Below are 14,095 nucleotides of genomic sequence, written 5' to 3'. Positions count from 1 at the left end.
CCCACCAGCATTACTGTCCCTTAACTTACTAGACTGAATGACCATTAATGGACCGAAATGGGCCTCTAATTAACATTTTTTTCTGCATATTCGAGGCAGGAAGCATCATGCGACTGTTCACGACTGAGAGTCTCATCTTCAGGCAGATGAAGACACCGGCTCAAGTCAAGTCTGAGAGCCGGTCCGCGTTTCCACGTGATTGACAGGGGAACGAAGGCGAAGGAGATCGAGGAAAAGGAGCGAAGACAGGAGACAAAAGTGAACAGCCTGAGACAAAAAAAAAAGGGGGGGGTCGGAATAGATGGGAAAAGGGAGGAGGGAGAAGAAGCTAAGGGACGGAGCAGGCAAAGAGCGGCGGAGGAGAGCGGCAAGGCTGGCCCAGCAGCGCGCCGGGCCGGCCCACCGCCGCCCAGCGCGGGGGGTGTGCGAGGGGGCGGGGCTTGGGGAGCGGCCCACCCCGCCGGACACCGAATGGTCGCGCCCGGCGGCGGCGGCCAATGGGCGGCGGGGATGTTGGAGCGGCGGCGGCGGTCGGGGTGCTCGCTGGCTGGGGGACGGCGGCCGCCGCCATGATGCTTGTTTGCTTTCAATGAAAACGAGGGGGGCGCGAAGGAGGAGGCGGCGGCGTCGGTGGCGGCGGCGTCGGCGGCGCGGAGGCGAAGGCGGCAGTGGGCGCAGCGAGGAGGGCGAGGCCGGGGCCCGAGAGGGCGGGAGGGCGTAGCGGCGGCCCGTCGGGGCGGCTGAGGCGGGCGGCTGACGCGGTGGCGCTCGGAGGGGGAACAAAGAGCGGCGGCTGAGGCGGCGGAGGAGCGGCGGCGGCGGCGCTGCAGCAGCGGGCGGGACTGGTATGGTGGTTCCACAGGTCAGACCCCGCTGCACTCACAGGGAGGAGGCGGCGGCAGCGGCGGAGGAAGGCGGCGCACCCCGAGAGGTGAGCGAGACGGGCCCGAGGCCCGGCCGGGCGCTGCTCCCCGCACTGGCCACGCACGGGCCCCTCGCTCCGTCGTGCCCCCCGGGACCGAGGCACGCGCTGGGCCGTGGCGCGGGCAACTTGAGTTTTGTGGGTGGCGGAGCTGGCGGCTGTTGGGGGCCCTCTGGACGCGCCGCTGTGGCGATCCGGCCGGGCCCCAGGCCGCGCCCCCGCGCCCAGCCCGGGGGCGGGGGCGTTGATTGACGGCGGGGGCGCGCAGGGGGCGGGGCGGGGCGCCCTGGCCCCGGGACCCCGGCTGCGGCCAGCCGGAGGCGGCGGGTGGGTGTCCGGGACTCTTGGCCGGCATGGGTGGCAACTTTGGCGGAGTGGCTGTGTGGGATTGTGCGTCGTGGAGTGTGGAACTTAGCAGTTACCGCAACGCGGGAAACCAACTGTTGACCCCCCCACCCCAAAAGTATTTAAAATTCAGATTAACGCAGATTTCGGGGGAGGGGATGGGAGTGACAATGACCTGGTTAAAGAGGCACTTGGCACCAGATGAAGAGATTTCTAGTATTGCTCAGAACCCGGAGGTAGCCCTGATTACTTGAAGCAGTTTTTTCCCGTAACCCCAACCACATCTCTCCTTTCTTATTTCTAAACGCCAGTCGTTATTTTCTTTGGAAACTTTTTTTTCCTTGGACTCTTTTTCCTCCCTCGCCTTCCCCAGAGAGCCTGCTAACGAACACCTGTAACCTTTTCTTTAACTGTTACTGCAGATGACAACATTGTGAGTAGTCCTCTTGCTTGACCTTGGATTTACTGTGTTAAGCTGACGTGGTTTCAATAATGTGCTTGAATTTGAGTTCCCATACTTACCTTTTTCTAGGTGGATCGTCCCATTAGTGCTAGTGCGGGATTTCTTGCATTCTTGTGTCTGGACATTTAATTTTGGAGGGGAAGAGAGGGAATGTGAACAAGTGAAAAATAAAACGGCCGTAATAGCACTTGGTGTTTTTCACAGCCCGCTAGGGTTTACCATTCCAAAACAGTTCTGTAGGCTTTTGGGGCTGATATGGTCATGGGTCAAAAGGTTTTGAAGACTTTCTTTGTAATTGCTGTCAGAGCAGTTATCACAGTCTTCAGAATGTGATGACTTTTAGAATGAAAATTGCTTAATAATCTTAGACCAGTGATCTCGTCCAGTCATCGTGCTTTAAGCAAAATATTTGAAAAGCTACCAATGTGGAAACAGACCCAGAAAGGTTAAAATGACTTGCCCAAGGTACTTGCAGAAAGCACATGAGACTATGAGATGCTTGCTGGAGATTAGTTCTTTTGGGAGGGCAGGGGTGTTTTAATGAGTAGAAGTTATTTGTGGCCGTTGTGTCTCTTCAGTTTGCAGGTGAACAAGATACTAAATGAAGTAGTCAAAAATAAGGATGGGATAGAAGACATGTCCCTGTGAGACTGAGAAGATTCATTCTGAAAGTTGATTCTTGCATAGTTTCAAAAATGTCTTGATCAGTGGTAATGTTGAAGAAGAAGCCCTTTTGAATGCCTGTTTGGTTTGTAGGTGTTTTCAGGTTTCTTAAATCTTGGTGGCACATTAAAACTACAATTATTGGGAAATTTCAGACTATTTTCTCTTGACTAAAAATGAAGTTGGTTATAGAACTTGGTCCTGACTGCAAATAAAAAAAAGGCATTGAAGGCATTTGCCTGCTGTGCTTGTAGTTTATAAATATGCATTTTGGTCATTGCTTAGGCATCCCACTATACGCACATGAACCTTCTTATATTCTTTGAAGTATAAGCTTTTTTCATATTGTAGTGCAGTGGAAAGGGATAATGTGTGTAAGGCATAGTGGAATAGATGGTCAGTGCTGCTCCCAGCTGTAGCCCTTGGGCCATGAGGGGTGAGGGACCAATATCTTCACACTTGTAACTTTCCCAGATGCAGGGTACACTGTTGGGAAGCTCTACTTTTAAAATGTTTATCACTTTGGAAAAGTCCAGATAGGTTCAGCTAAGGACATGTATTTTAATGCAGAAAAGACTTGGATTTGTGGTTATGCAGTACTTATTTACACTTTTTTTGTTGTGAATGGGACTCTATGTTATTGTCTAGAAAAAAGTTCAGTTTCAGTTTTGAAATCCTTAGCTTCCACTTCTGACATACTTTTTTGTTTAACCTTGCTTGCTACTCACATTACGAAGGTAGCCATTTTACAACAAAGTGTGGTTAAGAAAACACTGTGAAATTAGGAAATACCGAATAAATTAAACTGTAAACTTACTGTACACAGAGCCTGGTGCATTAGAGTACAATGGAATGCACCATATTTTCATATTTGAATAATTAAAGAGGAGAAAGTTATTTGCGTCCCGAATGGGGACTCCTATATACACTGCCTTAACCTTACCCTCTTCTGGCCTTTACCTCTCCCTCATCCATTTATATTTTCTTCATAACTTCATTTATGTGTCAAGGAATAGTATATGCTGGACACAGCGTTGGACCCTGAAAATTCAGAAATGAATTCTACTCCATTTTTGGCCATGTAGTCGATAGGTGTTGTAGGCGTACAAGTGCTATGAGAGAACAGAAGGAAGGATGAATAAATTTGTGATAGGTGTGGGACCAGTTTACAGAAAATAACACAGAATAGGTGTTTGTCAAACTGGGGTGAGGGGGTCATTTCAAACAGAAGGGAGTGGTGGGTGCATGAGGTGCCAGAAGTTGGGGTATGGCCAGTGGTAAGGTGATACTGGGACAGGGAGAGTGACTGAGATGAGCCTGCAAAGCTGTGTCCTAGATTTTGAAGGACCACGCTTGCTCATCGAAAACTGAAGTTTGTATCTTTATTCCAAAAGGAGGGAGCCAAAATATTTTTATTAGGGGAGCAAGGTGATTTATAGACTACTTTGGCATCAGTGTGGAAGATTGAGTGGAGGCCCTACATATAAAAAAGTCACTTCTGAGATAGTATGGAGTTAGTGACTCTCAATCTTTGTAACTTGGATACGGTGTCTGTTGTGTTCTGTAGTTCCTTTTATAATGGACTTGAGGGTTTGGCCAGTTGCTCTATAAAACGGGGTGATTTAAAATCACAATATCAGGATGTTTTAGAAGAAGTTAAAAGCAGTCAAAAAACAGTAAAACCCATAACATGGTACACTTGAAAATTCAGGCACTGAGAACTTGTTTTTTGAGTTAGGCTTAGGCGGACTGTAGACTTTAAGCTGGAGAAAACCACCCTCTGCTTACCAGAAGTGAGGGGCACCAAGTTTAAAGGTTGTGACTATCCTAATAGTCCGTTGGGACCTGGGCTGTATGTATATGAAACTTGTGGGAGGGCAGTTTTCTCTCCAGTAACTTACTGCAGTTGGAATATTGAAATTTTCTTAAAATCTAAGAGCTCATCATACAGCTGATAGTTTATGTAGTCCATTCTGCTGTGAAGCAGCATATAGGTTCCTGAAAGTTACCATGGTATGCTAAATTGTGCAGTAAAAACTACAGGCTTGCAGGGGAAAATGAGATCGGAACACAACTGAGTGACTTACTGTTAAAAACGAATTTGATGAAAAAGGTAACACAGTTTTACACATCTGAAATGGCTAAGGAATATATAAATACTACAATAAATGTGGCACTTTACATTGAGAAAGACCTGGTTTGCTTGTGTAAATGGGTATGGAAAGGTTTGCTGCTTGTGAGTTCCTGTGAAATGGTAGAAGGCGGGTTATCTGAAATCAAATGGAATATTATAGTAACACCAGATGTGGGTGGGTGGGTGTGGCTCATATCACAGGGAGAACTGAAGGGGTGGGTAGTGTTTGAGGTGTGTGTGTTTTGTGTATTTCTGCACAGCTTAGTTCAGCTGGGTGCAGTTTTCTGCCTTCATCTAGTGCGGTAGATGCAAATGAGAAATGGTATGCAAATGAGAATTTTGCATTGTGCTCACATTCCCCGATAGATCAATCACGTTGGAACAAATTCACATTTCAGAACAAGCAATATAGCAGAACTAATTATACTTGAATACAGCATTTTAAAATAGTGCTAAAACTCAGTTCCAAAAATACTCAGACACCCATATGTCAGGCACCATGTATAGACTTGCTATCCTTGTGGGGCTTATGGTCTTTTGTCCCAAGTGGATTTATAGTGGGGTATAAAGACGAATGAACCAATAAAGCACTCATCAGGTTATACAGTAATGAGGAATATACAAAGCATTTGGGGCTTGCTAAGGAAAGAACAGCCAATTCTGCTTGGGAAACTTGAGAGAGTCATTTCAGAGGTCTTTGAGCTGAGTTTTGAAGGGTGAATAGGCACTTGTCAGGCTGAGTAGGACTTTTCATGGAGGAGAAGCATGTGCAAAGTCAGGTCACATACAACTTAGGCTGTGAAACATAGGAGGCCAGGATGTGAGGGACAGGAGGAGTGGCCAGAAACAGTTTGTGAATAGTCTTAGGCTTTTTCTTGAAGGGTTGGGACTTTTATGGGGATCCATTGAGAGGTTAAGTGCATAGGGGTGGGGAAATTGTGACACACTTTTTCAGGAGACACATAGTAAAAATGTGGAGGTTGGATGAAAGGGGTCCAGAAACTGGGGCCAGAGAGTTCATTTAAGTCCTTGTGAGAGGTCAAGGACATAATAGGAGCTGGAAAAGAATAGGATAAATTTTGAAAGATATCGGAATTAGGGACAGATAAACGATGAGTTATTGGAATTAGGGACAGATAAGTGATGAGTTATAAAAAAATAAAAATTCAGAAGTTTTTTTATCTTGGGTAACTTGGTATAATTTAACTTGGAAAGTAGAGGAAGAAGAGCAGATTTGGGCAAGGAAAGTGGAATAGCTTGCTTTTGATTCTAAGTTTCACATGGCCTGTCGGATATTTAGGTGGATATGTCTAATAGATATCTGGACCAGAGAGTGGTTGGGGATTTTATAGATTTGGTAAGTATATAGTTAGTATTGGAAGTTAGAAGATCACTTGGGAAGAGTGTATGAACAAATGCTTTTCACCTTTTTGGGGGAGGTAGGGTCCCCATTTGAGAATCAGTTGAGAATTACGGCCCCTGCTGAGGAGAATGAAAGTATGCATACGCTTAAGTGTGAAACTTACTCATGGAGCTCAGTTTAATATAGAACGGGAAGAGGAGAGGACCAAGGGAATCCTTAGGAGCAGCCAACATTACATTTTGGACAGGACTGCAATAAAATGGTTAACGAGGTAGGAGAATAGGAGTGAGCAAAATTATAGATGCCAAGAGAGGTAGGAGTGCTGAGCAAGAGGGAGTTTTCAGTGGCGACAAGCGATGGCCAGGTTTAGGGTAGGATGAGCTCGGAGAATGGTTTAATAGGATTTGGTAGTTACGTGAATATAAGCAGAGCAGATTTTTCTGGGACCAGGGAGGTAGAAGTCAGACTGTAGGTTAGGGTTAAGCAAATGGGAGGTTAAGAAAAAGGTTATAGACTGCTGTTTGAAAAGTTTAAAGTGGAAAAAAGGGTAATAGTTTAAAGAAGAGACAGGGTTGAGAGAAAGTAGACACCTATAGTGGTTGCCAGCCTTCCGTTTTCTTCAAGTCCAAAACAGGAAATAAATTTCTAATATATATATTTATATTTCAGACTTTATCCTGATATATTGGCTTAAATTTGGTCACATAAAGTTATTTTCTTTGGAATTTTATGGGATTTCAAAAACAGGAAAATTTTCCTCATGGGAGATGGATCTGATGTAAAATCATAATGTTAGAACTTTCAGTCTTAAGTTACTGGAAGACTAAAATTTACTTTTCATACATCTTGCTGGGTTTGTATTTGTCCTGTGCTCAACAGTCCAAAGTTGAGTTAAATGTTTGATGCACTTTTATTTTTATTATTATAGGGTGTGCAAGTGAGAGAGCAGGGAGAGGCAGAGGGAGAGGAAGAGAGAATCCCAAGCAGACTCCCTGCTGAGCACGGAACTGGGGCCCTGCAGGGCTTGATCCCATAATCCCGAGATCATGACCTGAGCCGAAATCAAGAGTTGGTCCCTTACCCAACTGAGCCACCCAGGTGCCCCTAAGTGTAGAATAGTAGCAAAGAAGGAATCATCAGGCATAGTAATTGTCTTTCAGATAAGCATGTGGCGATCTAACAAAACAGAAAATAGGCTGTGATCTTTGTATCCAAAAAGAGTATTAGAGGTGATTCTTTGGGTACATCTAGCTGTTGTATATAGATTTTTTAACTAGGCCGATTTTGAGTGGGGGAGGTGTGGTGGGATAGATGAAAAAGGATATTAGAGGAGTCCCTGCTAATTGAAGACCAAACAGAAAGGAAGATTTAGTCACATTAAGTCAAAAATATTATTTGCACTCAGCTTTTTGGGGGGCAGTTTTTTCTTTCATAAGATTGTATGTAGTTGTATGCAAATACCACAGCATCATAAAGCAGGATCTGATGAAGCCAACTGCCATGTTTTGTGGAACAATAGCTCTTCATATATTTTCATCTAAAATTGTTGAAAGTGAAAACTATACTTTATTTGGGATATCTAAAGAATTATCACTTGGTTTCTAATTTTAGGGAAACTAGAGAAACTCAGACTTAGGGATTTGTAGTCACAGAAAAAAAAATAGCTTTGTTGAATGCTAATATGATAGGCATTGTGCTTTAATGTGTTATTTCTTATAACAAAATTGTGAGGTAGATATCGTTTTATAAATAAGAAAGCTTTAGCCTTAAAGATGAACGTAAACACATCTTTCTTGACGTAGGTCTGTTTGACTCTAGTTTGTATTCTTAATTTCACTGTACTCCCCCCACTTCCATCCTAACATACACTTGTGATGACGTGGCTTGGAATGGACCTTTGATACAGATTTGATAATACGGAGAGACCCAGTTGCTGCCCCAAACTTACAACCATTTACATTGGTGGCTAATCATGTTGATAGAGCTACCTGGCAGATTCTTAATATTTGTGATTCTGTTTTAGGTTATGGATCAAGAACCGTGAAAGTCCACATAAGAATACTATTCATGCTGGTCAAAAATCCAGTTTTAAAGCATTTCACTATTTTAGGAAAAGGCGGTCACATATGCAGTCAAAAAGCAGTGTATAGCACAACTCCCATTTGCACAGAGTTGCTTTAGATTTCTTTCCAAATCTTCTGAAACATCACTCAGTAGCCTTAGAGCAATATTCTAGTGTTATTAAAGGCTTCTTGATGATTTGTAAGGTCAGCGTTTCATGAATAATTTTTCTTCTAGGGGAAAAAAAGGACCAATGGGTTGAAACTGATTGCTAGTACATTAAAACCTCCCAAATGACTGTATATATGAATTAGCAGCTGGAATAAATGTTGAATGCCTCAAGAGACCAAATCTTCACTAAATAGTGGTAGTTAGACTATTATGAGTCATTGTAAGAGAGGGACAAGCAAATAGATTATGGAAAATCTGACAAAAGATAAGAAAGAAATGAAAAGACTTCTGTTGGCATCCATCATTTGGTGCTGAAGCTATAAACCAGATGGTTGTTGCTTATCTCATGTTAAGGAGCACATTTAAGATTGATGGCCTCGCTTGCCTTACCTTTTTAATCTTGGTGAGGTTTTACCCCACAAATCACGGTTTTGACTTACTACCCTGCTTATTAGTGGGCACTCAGCTTTTGCTGATTAGATGGCAGATTGTATTTGTCTTAGTATGTTTTCTGTACTTTATGTTTGACTTCAAATATAGAAAATAAAAATCTAACCTGACAAATATTTGTATTTGAGTTGAAATTTGTGGATGACCTCTACTTGGGATATCTTTATAGTTGTATTTTGAGTTAATTTATTGGGTTGAATGTAATTGCTAGTATTTGAACCATTTTTGGCCTTTAAAATTAGTGGTTTCCTATGGTTGTTGCATAGGAAACTTCTCTCTGTGCTTCTCTGACTATATTTTATATTCACTCGTGTTATTGGGCACGTGCACATGGTTAGAATTGCGTTTTAACAGCAGTGTAGTTACAGGCTGTCTGTCACAGGCTGGGCACTGTGCATGCAGATGGGCATGCCAATCTTTTCCTTTTAGAGCTTGGTATTGACTACTATATCCTGCTGTTCAGCTGTATGTTTTGGAGGAATATTTTACCATAATTTCAAGATCTCTGTTTTCAAAGAGGTCTTATTGATTGGAAATTTTAGTTAAACCAGTTTGTACTGCAACTTATTTTTGTACTACTTGAGAAGGGATTTAAGGAAATTGTGTACAAGATTTTGGGGGCAGGAGGAGTTGGCTATAGAAACCTTAAGTTCTTAGGATATTACTAAGATGTTTGTCTTTTTCATTCGTACTCTCTTATGAGTGTACAGTGGAGTTTTCCAGAAGCTAAACAAATGTATGATATCTGATCAGATTGACTTCAGAGCAGATATGTGAATCCAGCTGTCTTTTAGTATGTCATACATTAATGAGATTTGCAAGAATGTAAGACAGTGTCCTCACAATATTTTACTTTGTTTTTGAAAATAGTTACTTTTCATGAAAATGTTTATTAACATGTGGTAGGTTTGGGATGCCTGGGTGGCTTAGTTGGTTAAGCGTCTGCCTTTGGCTCAGGTCATGATCCTAGGGTCCTGGGATCGAGTTCCACATGGGGCTCTTTGCTCAGCAGGGAGCCTGCTTTTCCCTCTGCCTGCCACTCCCCCTGCGCGTGCTCGTGCTCTCTCTGTCTCTGTGACAAATAAATAAATAAAATCTTAAATAAAAAACGTGGTAGGTTTTACATTTAACGAGTTAATACATATTTTAAATTTTCTTCTAATTTCTAGAATGGCAAATGTTGACAGGTATAATCCACATAAATGAAAGCTCTGAGGTTGCTTGTGAATTTTTAAGAGTGTGTAAGGATCTTGAGGTGATAGGATTTGAGATCTACTGTCTTAGAGTATTAGGCAGAGTTTGGGAGTAGAGAAGGCAAGTGTGGAGTAGCTCAGAAAGATGAGACGCTTGAGAAGAAAACTGGAGGGCTCATGGTCTCAGCAATACAATATTTGGAGAAGGAACATGAGACCTTGGCTTTATTAGTGACAGAATTATAGACTTGTGTGAGGAGCTTTGTGGCTGGATTGTCTGAGGTTCAAACCCCAGCTCTACTACTTACCAAGTGTGTGTGACCTTGGGCAAATTATTTAAACCCTGTGTCTTCATCTAAAATAAAATGAGGATAGCATCTACCTCATGGGTTGCTTTGAGAATTAAATTGAGGATAATATAGGTCAATGACTGCATAGTGGTTGAGAGCACAGACTTGTGGATCAAACTTGGGTTAAAATCTTAGTTGTGCCACTGGTATCTCTGTGACCTCATGCAAGTTACTCATTCTCTGGACCGTCCCTGTGTTTGTAAGGAGAATAATAGTATTTACTTACAGGAGTCCTGAGGGTTAAATGAAATAATGTATGTGAAAGGGCTGGGTAGGCTTGTCACGCGGTGCATGCTCAAATAATGTTGGTTGTTACTGTCTAGTGCCTTGTGGCAGACGGGCATGCAGAAGTTTTGCCATTACCCCCATCTGCTCAAGGTTTGCCCTTATTTTGCTAGAGCGTTTCACTGAGGTTACGCTTATACAGTTTAACCTTTAAGTCTGTCCCCTTGATTCTTATCCTAGGCTATCCTAGAACCAGTATTCTCAGTTTTTGGTCCTTTCTGTCAGGTTTTTCTAGATTTTGCCTTCAAGATTAGAAGCCTAGATACTAGTTTTTCTTGTTGCTGGTAAAATGGGCACTGCTTCTGTTAGTTCACTTGTCTCTTACAAAATGTTTGCTCTTTTTTTTTTTAAACTATCACAGCTTCTCTCCTTGAATTCTTACAATTATTCACCACTTAACTATTTGCCAGGCTCTGAAGAGATTAAAAGATATTTAAAATATAAAGCCAAGGAGCTATATTAGAGAGGTGAGTGAGACATTAAAAAAAAAAAAATAAGGTGGAGTTAAAGATACTGTTTTAGAAATATCTTCAAGGTTCGGAATAGCTCAAAGCAGGGAATGATAAGCTCTTTTGTTTGGGAGGGATAGGGAAGAAGGACCTTTTTGAAGTTAGATATCTGATTTGGCATTTGAAGATGACTAGAGTCCCTAAGGTATCTGGAGGGGAGGGAGAATGGCATTTCAGGCAGAAGCAATAGCATATGCTAAGGCGTGGACGGTTGTGAGAGGTAAGTGGGAATTGATTGGCTAAGACTGGAGGACGGTCAAAAAACTTTGTTTTGTAAATGAGCCTGGGTCTCCTCTGTTTAGTTCAACTCGTCTTTGAGCCTCCTTTGTGTCAGGTGCAGTGTTAGTCCATGAGTGGATGAAGGAGATGTGGTTTTAGGACCTTGAGGTAAGCACTTGTATTTTTAGGAAGTCAGTCTGGATAGTGTCTAGGCTGCATTTGAGTTGGGGGACAGCGGAATTCCGAACACGGATCTGAGAATGTTGGATTAGTTCATATCTCAGGGAAGAGCCCAGGAAATGGAGGCGGAGTGGGCGAGAGGAAGATTTAGGAAGTTAAAATGGGCTGGAACTGGGTACTGGATGTGAAGGCTGGGGTTGGGTGGGAAAGAGTTAAGGATAGTACTCCTATTTCTGGCTTGGAAAATGGGTTGGGATCTCTATGAAGGGCAGGTTAGAAGACCAAGATGACAGTTTCACTTTTTAGTAAGGTCTTTTTTTTTTTTTTAACCAGCTTTTTATTCTGTCTCTCCTGTGCAGTTCAAATACCTTTTTTGAGAGATTATCATGAGTTGTAAGATCCCTGCAGTAGTATCATTGGCTATTTATGAGAGTAGCCCTTGAACTCTACAGATCCACAGTTAGGATCTAAGTTTGCTTTTTAGATAAGGATAGTCATCCTTTGCAGAGGTTTTTTTTATGCTTTGTTTGCCTGCCACAGGGAACTAATTAGTAATAGACCTGGTGATAGTTTTGCCACTAAGGACAGCTCCTGTATGAGGTTTATCGTCTATGTAAACTTTTAATTGGCCCATCAATCATGGTGGAAACTTGGATAGAAAAAACAAATTGTGATCGGGGCGCCTGGGTGGCTCAGTTGGTTAAGCGACTGCCTTCGGCTCAGGTCATGATCCTGGAGTCCCTGGATCGAGTCCCGCATCGGGCTCCCTGCTCGGCAGGGAGCCTGCTTCTCCCTCTGACCCTCCCCCCTCTCATGTACTCGCTCTCTCTCATTCTCTCTCTCTCAAATAAATAAATAAAATCTTTAAAAAAAAAAAAAAAGAAAAAACAAATTGTGATCACATTGAGAGTCGGGATGATTGGGATTTAAAGTGAGATGTAGTAGTGCCTTAACTGACTTCAGGCTCTAAGGAAGACTTAAGAATGTAGCCCAAGGGGGCTAGCTGGTTTTATTTACAGAGAGTCACATGTTTTTCATGTGTAGAATTCAACTAATACACCTGGAAAAAAACAGAATGTAAGTAATTTACAGTAATTCAGGCCTGCCATCTCAGCCATAATTACCATCAACTTAAAATCTCAGAGTATTTTCATTTTTTAAAGTATCAAATTATTATGTTTGTATGACATTTTAAATGTCTTACATGTCTTGGTAGGAACAAAATCCAGGTTAAATTAGTATTTATTGTTATGCACAATTTTTTAATGTACCTGTGAATAAATTATTGTTTGGATTGTATTCAAAGAGGGAGGGGGGTTTTTCGTTTGTTTTTTTGTTCGTTTGTTTTTTAAGTGGCATTCATGTAGTGGCTTGGTAATAATGGGGAATAGAAAGAAGATAGTGGAGCATATTTGAAGGATGGCAGTTGTCTGCCAGTTGTATCAAAAGAAACAAAAGTATTGGAATAAAGTCTGGGAATGTAGACTATTTTGAATTCTAAATTGAGAAGTTTGAATGTTTTCTAAGCAGCAGAGTTGAGGCAGTGATGGGAAAGAGGATGCCATAGAATCATAGTTTTAAAGCTGGTATAGGACCAGAAATCATTTTAGATGATTTTCCAGTTCTTTACAAAGAATGGTTCTTTTTCCTGAATTTTGCAGTGTAATGAGAACTCGACTTTAGGAAGAATAATTTGAGAGTGATACGTAGGTTAGTTGTAATCTTAAAAGCATAAATACCAATAATAAGAGTCCATTATATTAGTTGAAAAAATGCAAATAAAGTCCTAACTTAGAGTGATGTTTGTAAAAATAAGAAAGGGTTGTAGTGTGATTACATGGTTGTGAAACTTTTGTTTGCTCCCCCAGTAGATAAAGCTCCATGATCATGTATTTCTTATTTTTATTCCTAGCACCTGGCAGAGTACTTGGCGCATAGGTGATGAGTAAGTATTTGTTGAATGAATGATTCCATAAAGAAAACTCCGCAAGGAAGCGTGGTTCAGATGTACTGAGTTGCTTTTGGATTTCTCTTTTAGGAAAACCTGATGCTGGGTCATGAAAGAAAGAATGTTTAGTCCAGTTCATTAGTCTCATGTGCTAGAGCTTACACAAGACGCTGGGAGATGCATACTGTGTGGGGTGATAGATGCTGGAGTAAATGTTTGGTGTGCAGAGGAGAGAGTAGACACCATGTGCTTTTGTTGGGAAGGGCTTACAAAGGCTCCACCATGTGGCTCGAGCTCGCTTGTCAGGTTTGCTTGAAGTTCGAGTAGGAGTTGAGGGTGAAGCTTGTCTGGTGAAGGAATTAGCACATATTGAAAGACTACGCCTTAGAAGTAGGTTTGCTTTAATCAATTTAGGACTTTATAGGGTGGTATGTGTGTAAGTGGGTGAAGAGGAGTGAGAAAATAGTTGGCTAGGTCTAGATTGTAAAGGACTTTGAAGTTTGGACTTTAGGAAGATAGGTAGATGGGCCATGTTGGGTTTTTAAGCAGGAGAGTGATATGAGCAGGCATTTATCTGGAAGGTGGATGTAGAGAAGATTGTTTAATACTAGAAGCTGAGAAATGAGGGTCTAAATTAACTTCAGTAGCAGTGAAAATGGAGAACAGATTTAGAAATCCCGAAGAGGTAAAAATGAGTTGGATTTAGTGAAAAATTAGTTTGGAAGAAATAAATTGGTGCCGAGTTTAGTGTCACTACCTTTTTGAATATAATGGACTCTTGAACAGGGTTTGACCTGCATGGGTCCATTTATGTGTGGATTTTTTACAGTACACTTCTG

At 42.1% G+C, this 14,095-nt stretch overlaps 1 protein-coding gene across 3 annotated transcripts in view; it reads left to right on the top strand.

The window, feature by feature from the left end:
- The first annotated feature begins 772 nt into the window (after window positions 1-772).
- The window catches only part of CNOT6 (CCR4-NOT transcription complex subunit 6), a 70,204-nt gene continuing 56,881 nt past the window's right edge, over window positions 773-14,095 (top strand). Inside the window, exon 1 of one of the 3 annotated variants that reach the window (XM_032395713.1) lies at window positions 773-931. The gene's annotated coding sequence lies outside the window, so the exon portion shown is untranslated. The remainder of the gene's footprint in view (window positions 932-14,095) is intronic. The other 2 variants (XM_032395711.1, XM_032395710.1) reach the window with 2 other exon arrangements.

The sequence above is a fragment of the Phoca vitulina genome, unplaced genomic scaffold (genome assembly GCF_004348235.1).
Source record: "Phoca vitulina isolate PV1807 unplaced genomic scaffold, GSC_HSeal_1.0 scaffold87, whole genome shotgun sequence".
Classification (NCBI taxonomy): Eukaryota; Metazoa; Chordata; class Mammalia; order Carnivora; family Phocidae; genus Phoca; species Phoca vitulina.
The sequence above is the reverse complement of the archived record's forward strand: the minus strand, read 5'-3'. Positions and strand labels throughout refer to the sequence as shown.